The sequence below is a fragment of the Anneissia japonica genome, unplaced genomic scaffold, assembly GCF_011630105.1.
Source record: "Anneissia japonica isolate Jap-2015-1 unplaced genomic scaffold, ASM1163010v1 scaffold241_len727266_cov204, whole genome shotgun sequence".
NCBI lineage: Eukaryota > Metazoa > Echinodermata > Crinoidea > Comatulida > Comatulidae > Anneissia > Anneissia japonica.
The window spans coordinates 293,333-307,190 of record NW_022691770.1 but is presented as its reverse complement, the minus strand read 5'-3'; positions in this window follow the sequence as shown (position 1 = coordinate 307,190).

Here is a 13,858-nt window from a genome sequence, read left to right as displayed (position 1 = left end):
CCCCCGATGAGGTGTCAGATTTTCCCGATGAAAGTAAAGTGGGCGTGGTCGAGCTTCGAAGGCTTATTTAGTCGATTTTAAAGTCTACTATTATGTAAAAAATACATACAATATTTTTTCTCCCCGACGAATTGTGCTTTTTCATATGTCGGCCGTTTTTATGTGTGATAACGAAACATAACTCGAGGTAAGGCTAGGCCTAGTAGCCTAGCAGTGTAGTTGGATAGTCTAACGTTTTCGGCGCCTACTATGTTTCTTCGCAGACCTATCGCAAAATCAAACATGAAAAATCCATCCGCATTGATTTTTTTGTGTGGAACACAAAAAATGAAATTTCAGTCTTATTTTACACTTTTTTCATGTTTAGGAATGTCTAAATTCAGTTAAATTGGCAATTTCGTATTACATTTATAAATCTTTATAACAATATATAAAAATCATATTTTTTTAAACTGAAATCTTGTCGGGAATGGGGCTTTAAAATAATACGGACGTACGGAAATAGACAAACGATTACGGAATTTTATCGCAGGCCTGGCCAAGTCCAAATAAATAGGTCAAGTCCAGAACAAATTACTTTTCCATCAAAATATTTGGTTACATTTTCCTAGACAGACATACTTGTAAGATTAACGACAAAAGTATTGTGAAAATTAAGAAAAAGCGACCCGTAAATTTTTCAGTCCTGTTTGTTCCAGAGCTGTTACTATCTTGTACCCTGTATTTAAGCAATTCGTATTTTTCAATTAAGAAAATATATTAAGTGCTACGGAAATTTTATATTCGGATATTTCAAGACTTGGTTATTGAACTGCATTTCACTATACTGACTTGAGATGGGGGAGTAGGAGACAAATACAAAATATTTGGTTTAATGAAGGTTTATTTTCACAATGATATCAAAAGTTTGCATGAAAAAATGTTTAGGCATAGAAAATTATACATACACTATGTTGTTTTCTTTATATAGGTTTGGCTGATTTTATTTTGAATTGAAAATAAAATTGAAAGATCAGGTAGTAGGCTAAGTACATACAAATGCGATTAAAATACGGTACCCCAATATTGTACAAACTTTACTTTCACCTCGCTTGGGTACCACCGTCGCTCCGCTTGTTAAAATAAAAAAAAAATATTGATCCGACTGAGGGCGTACTTTATTTTATATGGAAGGCCACGTTCATTATTTTTTTTTAAATCACACGTATTTATTCTTCAGTTTTTTCGAGATTTGTATGATTGAAAATATATCGTCATATTTACGTATTTATATTGTATCAAAAGTCATTGTGATACTGGTAATTATTAGCGAACGTATCATTTAGCTAATAGGTTTGGTAGAGACGCAAATGGCGTATCGTTATTTTAGCCTCGTGACGTCAGTTCCCGAGGTAAACAATCGGGTATCCGATCATTTCGGTCGCACCTTCATTTCGGTCGCGCTATTTTCGTTATGCATTGCGGTCGCGGTGTATGGCGCGCCGACGCGTCGGTGCAAGGGAGCTAAGCTAATTTTTATAAACACAGAACTTACCTAAAGCATTAGTTGACTAACAATTATTTGTAGTACTGTACTATAATATTATAGTCTATGATTATTAATATCACGTGTCACTGGGTGTTATTTATCTTTTTTTTTTTACAGAAACAACGAAAATGTAACAAAGTCGACTTGGTTTGAGACAAGTTTCTTTTTAACGTTCGTTGCGATATATATGTTACTAATGCATAAATTGAATGGAGATTTATAAAATAAATAGATTATTTTTTCATACATTTGTTTTCTTGTCCGTTACGTTTCCATTTATCTTGAATGTTCTGATCATGTTTATAATTTGATAAATGAACATACTGAATGATATATGATGAATGAAAATGAAGGAAATATATAGTACAGTATTTTCATATTTATTTTCCACATAAAATATTCAATATATTTATAATTTAACACCGTACATTTTAATGATCTATTTCAGGCTTCTTTTATATTCTTAAGCCCGACAAAATGACTCTTTCTAGTCCTATTCCATAGTTGCGCTATAATTTAATTTCCCACAAACTAGATTCCCATGGTACTCTTGAGGTGAAGCAGCACAAGGTTTGTATTTTCTTGTTTGTTTTATTTCCATTTTTTATACATATTGTGATGTTTATAAAATACATAATAAAATGCAGTTTTAATATATAATTAATTTTAAAGACATGTTAATAGCCATTCCACAGTTTCAGTCTTCGGGGCGGGCTTCCTTCTAAAGCTAGAAAAATTGACTACTTCGAGGCCTCCTGTACCAGAATCGGAAAGAAACTTTCCCACGGTGCTCATGAGGGTGAGAAGGCATATTCTTTGTACGCCTCCTTCAGGAATGTGAAGCATAGGCCTTTTTCACACGCTGCGGTAGACATCTTCGATCGATGACAAACAATGATGAGCAGTGAAGCGTAACCAACCGAAATAACATGGCGTTTCGGCCATATTTTCGGAGCTCATGTTACTCAAAAAATCATATATCCTTAACGGAGGGTCGTGTCAACATATTTTTTTCTTTAAAAAGTTCGTAAAGGATACATCTACGTACTGTATGATTTAAAAAAAATGAAAATTTGTTTTGTCCGTCAAAAATTAACTAGAAAGTAGAAAACTTATTTTGTACAGAGCATGTTGCTATTATTTCAATTAAGTTTTGACAGACTAAACAAATTTTATATTTGTTTTTGTCACTCATACAGTACTTGGATATATTCTTTGCGAACATTTTAAAGAAAAAATTATGTCGATACGACCTCCGTTAAGGAGTTATGACTCTGTAAGTAATATGACCTCCGAAAATATGGCCGTCACGCTAAATGATATTCGGTCGAACAATGAAATAATGGCAATGTGTCTTCCATTTTCCAGTTAAGTTTTGACAGACTAAACAAATTTTCAATTTTTTTTATTCATTACGTAGATATATCCTTTGCGAACATTTTAATGAAAAAATTATGTTGACACGGCCCTCCGTTAAGAATTTATGATTTTTTAAAGTAACATGACCTCCGAAAATACTGTATGGTCGAAACGCTATGTTATTTCTATTGGTTACGCTTCGCTGCTCAGCACTGTTTGTCATCGATCGAAGATGTCTACCGCAGCGTGAAAAAGGCCTATTACAATGCACAGAAAGAAGTAGGTCAGATGCTAAATATAGGTGACTAGCTTTTTTTAGCAGGTCATGGCAGGCAGTGAAGGTGTTCAAGTGCGTTCACCTACTTCATGTCACCATTAACTTTGAGTCATCAATCTGATGATCATATTTATTTAAAAAATACATAAATTGTCAAATATTATAGTTTAAATGGAATGTACAAATACATATATTTTAATATTCTGATATAAAAGTATATATGATTAAACAAATTAAATCATAATCGTAACAACATTCCTAGGTCTTTATTTTGAATGATTCAGGAATTGGTAAATACAAATATGTACTTGACTTTTCACTTCTGAATCTGTAAGAAGAAAAAGAACACACTAAAATTATATTCAAAATTACTTGTAATATAATAACAATCGTAAAAAAAAAATCATCTATCCCGGATGTTAATTTTATATACAGTATGAATTTGACTGTTAATATGGTCATTATTACTAAAGACTAGATGAAGTTCTTCCAAATATGGTCATCATTTTAAGCTAACCTTCAAAAACAACTACGTATACTTTTTTGATAAATAATCATCTATCCCGGATGTTAATTTCATATATGACTTTGACAGTTAATATGGTTATTATTACTAAAGACTAGATGAAGTTCTTCCAAATATGGTCATTATTAATTTATTAGTTGATGTACGATAAATAAGTTGACAGTGGCTGAATACGTAGTGACCGTGTCAGTTAAGATATTAGATGTAGCCTATGCCACCGGAGTATGTACATTTAGAAACATGTGACAGATAAGAGGACGTATAGTGAGGACAAAGCATCAGTCATTTACTTAAAATATTAACAGAAGGTTTTGAATACTTCGTCATCTTATCCAAGCTTAATAAAATCAATTTAATTATTATTGACTCAATTAAGTGCATTTTTATTGTCTTCCAAAGAATCTTCATTATTCACTCATCGAAGTTTTGTGACAAGATTGCTTTATATTCAGAGCCTATAATTATTTTCCGTACCAGTACACCTACTGATTAGGCCTACATTAGAAAATCAGGATATCAACATGGTTAATAAGACGGATGTACAGAATGAGAGCTCGTGGATAGATGAATTTTTTGAGGTTTTCACTACAGAGCCTTTCTTTCTCTATGCAATACCGACCCTCTGCGTATTCTGTGCACTGACATTTCTTGCAAACACATTTGTTATTGTTTTGATTATTGCCACCAAGAGGCTCCGGAAAAAACGAAACGTCTTTATTAGTTTGTTGGCTTTAACTGACGCTACAAATGCATCGTTTATCGTATTTGCTTACGTATGTTTGTTACTAAAGAGTAATTATATGTGGTTGGTAATTATAACACTAAACTCATCACTTTTGATATCCATTTGTTCAATTGCTTGTATTGCTATCGACCGCTACATTGCACTTGTGTGGGCACCGATGAGGTATCATCTTATTGTCACTTGGAAATCTTGCACACTCGTCGTCATCATTGTAGTAGTAAGCCATACGGGGCTTGTGTTATTTATAATATATTTAAAGCTCTCCATGATCATTTCTTCAGTAATTATGTTACTGTATATAGCACTGAACACGACTCTGTATATAGCAATTTACAAGAGTATTCATAAGCACCGGATGACCATCCCCATATCGACACATCAAGTTGAAGAGTCTGAAAGATTGTTTAAAACATTTAGTATTATAGCGGGAGTGTTTATTTTGACTTGGGGAATAATTAGTCTGCTGACCTGCATTTTCAATAATTTTTATAAAAACATGTATGTTTATGAAATGATGATGATAAATTATGTAAATAACTGCTTGAATATGATTAACTCTCTTGCAAATCCAATAATTTATTGGTTTCGACTTACCGAATTCAAAAAAGCAGTTAAAGATATGTTTTTTTCTCAAAACTAAAGGCACCATGTAACATAACATGAACATGCGTCTTAAGTAACCGATAACATAGTCCTGTAGCATACTACCGCTTCAAACACAGGCATGTTACAACTATCCTTCATATTTTATCTATCTATTGTTCCTTTTTCATGTATAATAATTCAATTAAGTTAATTTAATTTAGCTTATCTGAGTCATCATTTGGTTTGCTATTCAGCAAGGAAGTATATAAGCCTAGTCATTATAAGCACACAGGTTCACATAAGCCAATAGCAGATAATATTTAAGAATGCATGTATGGGAAGGGGATAGAAGTTATATTGTATTGTTGCATGTAATTTACTTGAACCTTAATTAATTAAGATAGTACAATACTCCAAGTATCGAAATGCACGCCATCGGTTCGGGATTCAATATTTCGACATAAATTATGTCATCATATTCGGGATTCAAAATTTCGACATTAATTATGTCATCATTGATATGATGACATATTTAATGTCAAAATATTGAATCCCGAAACGATGGCGTGCATTTTGATACTTGGAGTATGTATTATACTATCTTATCTGAGATTAATCAGTTGACCTTTCGGTTTAATTTATTATGTTAAATGATCACTGTAGTAGAGTATTTAGAGAAACCATGGAGGAAAAAATGGAGAAACTGAGTGAAATTTCATTTTATTCATGGTCAATTTCACTAATATTTTACTATTTTAAGAATAAAACTGACTCTTTTAGAATAAAATGTTCATTCGAAAAATATTAATATATGAGTGACATCTGTAGGCACTTTTTATAGTGAAACCTACTCTTTTACAGTAGGCGAATAGAGTATACAGTATTTCTTTGGCATCCCGACTATAGAACAATCGGACATGATTTACATCTGCAATAGAAGGTCAACACGCACTCACATCTCAACTCAACTCTTCTCGTTCGTTTTCCTATTCTGTTTCCTTATTAATTTTTAGACACGTATTTTTGGTTTTATGTGACAGTATCGGCCGCAATTCATCTTTTCGATGATAACATCTGTTCGTTTGTTACAAGATATGTACATGGAAGTAATTTTTTTTTTATTTACAAATATGGAGGAAATACTTTTCGGGGTACCAATTGAAGATGTATATCATCCAAAATTCTTAGTATAGGCCTATGCCTATCCTCCTTAAATGTATTATAGCCTGATGATATAAATTTGCAATTTAAACGCTGTTCTGTAACTTAAAATATACAATGATACCACAGTGACGCGTTACTTGAATATACAAAACACAGGTTTTTAAGGCGTTGACAGTTGATTGATGGTATAGGTTTTTAGTTTTGGTTGAATTTTAAAATTAGCTATGAACACTCATATCCAATTTAACATTCGATCTGTTGTAGATACGTTGATGTGTTGACGTTTGATGTAGGCCTATGCAATAAGTACAATATCTAGCTTTCACAGGCGTTGACAGTAAATTGATGATGCAGTTAGATATTGATTTTTACAGTTAATAAACATTAGATTAGGCAGTTTAATATTTGATGTATTGTAAATACGTTGAAAGGGGTTGAATATGTGGTGATTGTGTCAGTTTGCAGTTTCGATTAGGCGTACGTACATACAAAGAATACAAAAAGAGAACATACTGCGATAGCCATCAGTCATTTTGCTCTAATTACATGTGTTTAAAAATAGGTGTTGTACACCTCGTCATATGTTGTTTTTTTACTTCTCGGCTTACCATGGAGTAATGAAAAAATTCAGCTGATTTCGTATTAGTATTTCGAAATTGAATCTCCAATATTCCCTCATTAACTCAATATCGAATAAACGTTTTTATGATACGATTGTTTTGAGAAGACCTATAAAGTCAGTAACAATGTTTTGCACTTGTACACGTAGGTCTATAATACAATTATTTTGATATCAAAATATCAACATGGAATCTAGGAATTCGGAAGCAAAAAATGAAAGCTCATGGATAGATGAAGTTACTGATGTTTTGAATACGGAACCTTTCTTTTTGTACGCACTGCCGACACTCTACGCATTCTGTGGATCATGTCATTTCTTACAAACATATTTGTCACTAAGAGGCTCCGTAAGAGACAAAACGTTTATACTAGCTTTGACTGACGCTACGGGTTGGCGATCATCGCTTTTGATATCAGTTTGTTCAGTTGCTTGTGTTGCTATCGATCGCTACATCGCACTTGTAGGGAACGCCAAAAGGACAATTTACAAGTTGCGCAGTGCAAAAGTCAAGTGCAGTGCAAAACTCAAGTGGCGCAGTGCAAAACTAAAGTGGTGCAGTGCAAAACTTAGGTGGCACAGTGCAAAACTAAAGTGGCGCAGTGCAAACTCAAATGCGTGCTGGGTACGGTTCAAAACTAAAGTGGCGGCACACGCATTTGAGTTCGCACTGCGTCACTTTAGTTTTACACTGCGCCACTTGACGTTTGGCGATATTGTATGGAACGCCAATTTGGCATCAAAATGTAAATAAACTCATTTTTAATAGGCCTGTATTATTGTTATTACCTTGTTCTCGTCGGGAACATCCCCCTATCGGGGACCTCGGCCCCCGTCGGGCAAATCCTGGTGCTACCCCTGAATCAAACTGTATTTAGACAGAGATAATTCCATACACATTCTCAACACTATAGTGTAGCCTCAGAGCATGACCTTTTCTTTCTTTTATTTAATGTTTTTCTGGAAATACCACTTTACTAGTATGTTCTACCTCCTTTTTAAATCACCATTTTACACATGCAATTAATTAGTATTCAATTCCTCAATCATCTACATCAACAATTGGAAATTTGCTTCCCATTGGAGTGTACAAATATAAAAAAAAATTAAATTTTAAACTTAGGCCAAGTAATTAACAACACAAGCAATAAAAATCAGGACATGTAAAAAAGAGCATTCAAAACATATAATTTGATACTTTGATACTGTGGGAAAAGGACCCTAACCAAAACTTAACATCGTGTAATAAATCCATCGTTGACATTATTGATGATGATAATGGTGCTAATAATAATAATTATTATTATTTATATTCATCATATAATAATTTGAGTAAGGACAAAATGTTTGTGCCGATTTACCGTCCAGACCCGTGCACTGCTCTGGAAGAAATATATAGTGGCACCATTCTTTTAAATGTCTTACTATATTTGAGTTCCTATATGTCCATTAAAATATCGTTAAAAAATAATTTTACAATAACACGAGTCTACACATTTGTTGGACGAGGACTTTACACGCTACAATATCAACGCATGTGAGAATTATTATTCAAATTACGTTAGTACAGTACAGCGAAAGGAGCAGCACAGAATTTAAAATATATTATAAAGCGACCATGTTAATCACTAAAATAAGTCAGTACTTGAGAATAAGAAATATATCCATAATAATATTATTATTAATTTAATATAACACATCTATCACAGCATATTATGCATGTATAAAAAAGTGCACAGATGTTGGGTAAATAGTCAGCAGCTTTTTTCTTCTTTAGGGGTGATGGGTGGGGGCAGGGTGTCATTTATGAAAATAATTTGCTTTTAAGTCTCTCAAAAGATGAGAGGGTGAAAAGGCAGGAGACGGTTCTCCAAAGCAGGCATTAAGACTTATGTTATTTATACAGGAGCTCCCTTCTTTCTTCCTCCCATTTCCTGTAAATACCTGGACCCGCCACCAAACAGTAAGGACAAAATATTTGTGCCGTTTTACCGTCCAGACGCGTCTGGAAGAAATATATCGTAGCACCATCATTTTAAATCTCTTGCCATTATTGGCATATTGTGAGTTCCTATTTATGTCTATTAAAATATCGTAAACTATAATTTTACAATAACAAGAATATACAAAATAATGGACGAGGTCAATCTGAAAAAGCAACGCATGTAGGAATTCATTATTAAAATTACGTTAGAACAATTCAAGGAGCAGCAGAGTATCCAGTATGCAGTGGCGTAACGGCTATGTGCCCTCACTGGCTAAAGCCTGGGGCTCCGGAACATGTCCATTATGCTTTGCGAAGCTGAACTTTCAGATTCTCTGTTTTACAGCAAATTTTTAAGAAAGGTTGTTTTTGACAAATTGCAAATACGCGGAAGAAATTAGACTTAATTTTTAACAACTTGCACATTATATTTGTACAATTTATACTTAACGTTTGTATAATTTTTACCTGATATTTAGAGAAATTAGGCTACGTTATGAGAAATTAGATTCATGTTTTCCACAATTAGACTTTTTTGTGTAACATTAGACATACGTTTTGAGAAATTAGTCATGAATTTCATAATTATTGTTTTCAATATACATTGTTGATGCATATGACGCCCATAAGAAAAGACTTATAGAAGTATTACTTACAAATTAGAATGAGAAAGTATTCTTCTCGCGCGAATTAAAGATGCATGCCATTTTAAATTCTATCATTATGATTCCCTTTATAACTAACATTATTCCAATTAACTTTTGTAAATCAATATAATGTTGTCACGGTGACGTTGTTTGGTGAAATTCATACAGAATATATCAGTTTTACAGGCCGCTGAAAATATTAGTACTTCAGTTGCATAATGACTTTGACAGTTAAAAATCTTCATCATTCACTTATCAATGTGTTGTGAACAGATTGATTTATAGTTAAAAGCTTATCTATAATTTATTTCTTTCTGTACCAGTATTGGTTAAGTTTGAAAATAAATAGATCAACATGGAATTTAATCATTCGGATGCAGGACATGAGAGCTCGTTGAAAGATGAACTCTTTGAAGTTCTCAGTACAGAGCCTTTCTTCTTGTACGCAATACCGACCCTCTGCGTATTCTGTGCACTGACATTTCTTGCAAACACATTTGTTATTGTTTTGATTATTGCCACCAAGAGGCTCCGGAAAAAACGAAACGTCTTTATTAGTTTGTTGGCTTTAACTGACGCTATAAATGCATCGTTTATCATATTTTACTATGTATTTTGGTTACTAAACGGTAATTATGTGTGGGTAGTGATTCAAATACTAAACGCATCGCTTTTGATATCAGTTTGTTCAATTGCTTGTATAGCTATTGATCGCTACATCGCACTTGTGTGGGCACCGATGAGATATCATCTTATTGTCAATTGGAAATCTTGTACAATAGCAGTCCTCATCATGACAGTAAGCCAGACAGGTCTTGTTTTAATTCTAGTCACATATGCCAAGAACCTCTTCAATGCCATTGTTTCAATAATTATATTACTATATATCATATTGAACACGGTTATATATATAATAATATACAAAAGTATTCATAATCACAGAATGACGGTCCCCCTATCGACACATCAATTTAAAGAATCCAGAAGATTGTTAAGAACATTTAGTATCATAGTGGGTGTGTTTATTTTGACGTGGGGAATAGTTAGCCTGACCTTTATTTCCATTAATTTTAATGAAAACATAAATATTTATAAAATGTTGATGATATTTTATCTGAGTCATTGCTTGATTATGATTAACTCTCTTGCAAATCCAACAATTTATTGGTTTAGACTTAACGAATTTAAAAGAGCAGTTAAAGACATGTTTTGTCACAAAACTAGAGGCACTGTTAGGATGTCTTCAGATGTTACTAAAGGCAATATAACCTTTAACATTCAACATTCGTCTTGAGTACCAGTAAAATCATGCTGTAGTAGGATACTCTGCCGCTTGAAGCATGGTCCTTTTCCATCTAACCTTCGTATATAGTGTCTATTGTCTCTTTTTCAATACATAAATTCAATTTTCAGTTCAATTAATATATCCAGCCTATCTAAGCCATCATTTTGAATTCAGCAAGGAAGTATAGTATAACAATATTTCTTGAAGGCTTGCAAGGCGAGTGTAATATTAAAATCATAATAAAAAACTGAAAGTTTTTTTTATGATTATGTTAAGTATAATATACCGTAGTCATTATAGGCTTACACAAATTCACGTCAGCCTATACCAGATGAAATTAAAGCTAATGTAGGCGGAAGCAAGTAGAAATTTGTATGTAATTTAGGTTAACTCATCATCATTATAGAGAGCAACGAAGCTTTGTCTGCTAAACTGTTGGTAGCAACTGTACGTGTTGACCGTCGAATCTTGTTTACCTTCGGTACCTTTTTCTATTCCATCAGCTGTTCCCTTTTTAATTCATTTGGAAGGCTGAAATACAAGCATAAAAAACATACCTTTTGAAAGAGTCTAAGCTGTTAGTACCATGTGCAATATGGTCTATATGCACGTTGAGAACGCAGTACAGTTTTTAGAAAAGAGTAGGGTATTGTGTTCTGGTTTTTTTAATGCCCAATCACCAGAATAAAAGCCCCACAAATAATAACTCTGATTTCCGTAAGTTATATTTGGTGTCAAAACATTATAAATCCTATCGAATCTAATCCATTCCAATCATGAAATTTGAAGTTATTCAACTGATGTACCAAAGGGACCATGCAAAGAAACTGTCAGATAAAAACAAAATAAGGGGCACTTACAAGATTATAAAGGACTGAGAAATAATGTAACTACAGTTGTATATAATTAAGGAAATCAAAAATATATTATTTTGCTAACATTGAGTGATTCCATAAATGTATAGGATGAGAGGAATAAACTCACTGGTAAGAATATAAACAAAAATACTACTAATCTAGATATATGGGGGTTCAATCTTAACATTCAGAAATGTAATGATTACCGGTATTAAAAACATGCTTTGTCTCAAAACTAGATGTACTGTTAGCGTGTCTTTAGGTGTTATTAAAGGCAGTATAACATTCAACCATCTCCAACATTCGTCTCATGTAACCATTAAAATCATACAGTAATATGAAACATGGGCATACTAACTATCCTTCATTTATCTCCATGTACCTATTGTCTCCTTTTTAAAGAGCACTTTAAATTTTCAATAAATTAAAAATAATTTAGCTATCCTATCTAAGCTATCAATTGCTGTTCAGCAAGAAATTAGGCCTACGCAGCACCGACAATTTAATGACAAATGACAGAATTTGAAATGGATAATGCGTTTATTATTTGACTTGATAATATATTTTCTCGTTCTAATCTAACAACATGCAAAAAGGTTCCCTTGTTGCATTTGAAACAGTTGTAACATTAAACAATTACCATTTCATTCGAACACTGTAGAATGAGAAAATATTTTTTTCTGGCTACTAAAGTGCATACCATTCTATAAACTCTTAGCATCATCATGCTTAAATCTATAACATATTTAAATTTTCATTCGTTTCTGCAATTCGATGAGACAACACGGTGACTTTTTGATGGAATATACAATATATAGGTTTTAAGACATTGCCAGTTGATTGATGATATCTGCTTTAGTTATATGTTGACGTTTACATTTAATACAAACATTTTGTTAACCAATTTAATAGTTGATATACTATAGATAAGTTGATAGGTGTTGATTACCGTATGTAATAATAGTGTGACACGGTGACTTTGTGATGGAATATACAATATATAGGTTTTAAGACATTGTCAGTTGATTGATGATATCTGCTTTAGTTATGGTATATGTTGACGTTTACATTTAATATAAACATTGTTAACGAATTTAATAGTTGATATAATATAAATAAGTTGATAGGTGTTAATTACCGTATGTAATAATAGTGTCAGTTAACATATTAGATATATGCCAATAAGTGTGTTTATACCATTTAAGAATGAGTGACAGGTAAAATGACATGCAGTGAAATCATCACTTCGCAAGTATTATCGAAAACTATTGGCGTTAAATGTCTCGACGTATTTATTTACTTCTTCTTTACTTCTCCAAAACCAGTTTAATTCATATTAATGTTGACAAACTTTTCAACTGTCTGTCAAAGTAGAGGCTTTATTATTGGCACTCATCAACGATTTGCGGCACGATTGCCATAATAGTGCAAGTGCTGCTTTATTCTTTTATTCAAACTCGCTGTGGTCATCATAAAAATCAATGAAGCATATGTATCAATCATGTTTCATTGACATTAATTCACTTGCTATTGAGGCCCTGAACCTTAATAATCCGCAAAAAAACCAATATAATTCCATAATTTTAACCATAAAAACATTACGGTGTCGAGATCAGAACTTAAACATATTACCCGAAAATGGTCAAGGCAGAAGCCGAAAAATTTTATTTTAAACAAGTCATTACTGTATTAAATTATATGCGTAGTTATTATAGCCCTAATTGTATGTCTTAAAAATCGCACGTAGAATGTAAAAATCGTTAAATTACGAATGTATACCGTACCGGTTTTGAATTTTGGAATTATAGAATACTAGCCTAAAAATGAATGTAGCACATTAATGTCTACAGCTGACATAAAGATGGAGTGTTATACCAAATAAAGTCCCAACCAGTTACATTACATTACATTAGAGTTTACTTCTTCATTGTACCATGATTAATTATGGAAGTATGTTTTCTGAGATCCTGTCTTGAATTCAAATGCTGAAGATAGCATGCCATACTGATTGTTATTTATGCAATGAACTCATGAGCCAGAGGGTATGACAGATCAGTTTCGTTAATTGCACCTGAATTCCGTCTCGATGGCCTCCAACTCCACCAGGTGCTTCGCCTAAACAGTGTAGTCCTTGCCGCCTCACACCTTTTTGAGTCAGTAGCTAGGTTCACATTCAGAATTTAACGTGATCTAGTGGATCATGATCAAGCCAGTCATTTTATGTGAACCAACCAGAATCAAATAACGTGCTCAGCTTAATCACCTTATTGTGATCTAGTGGA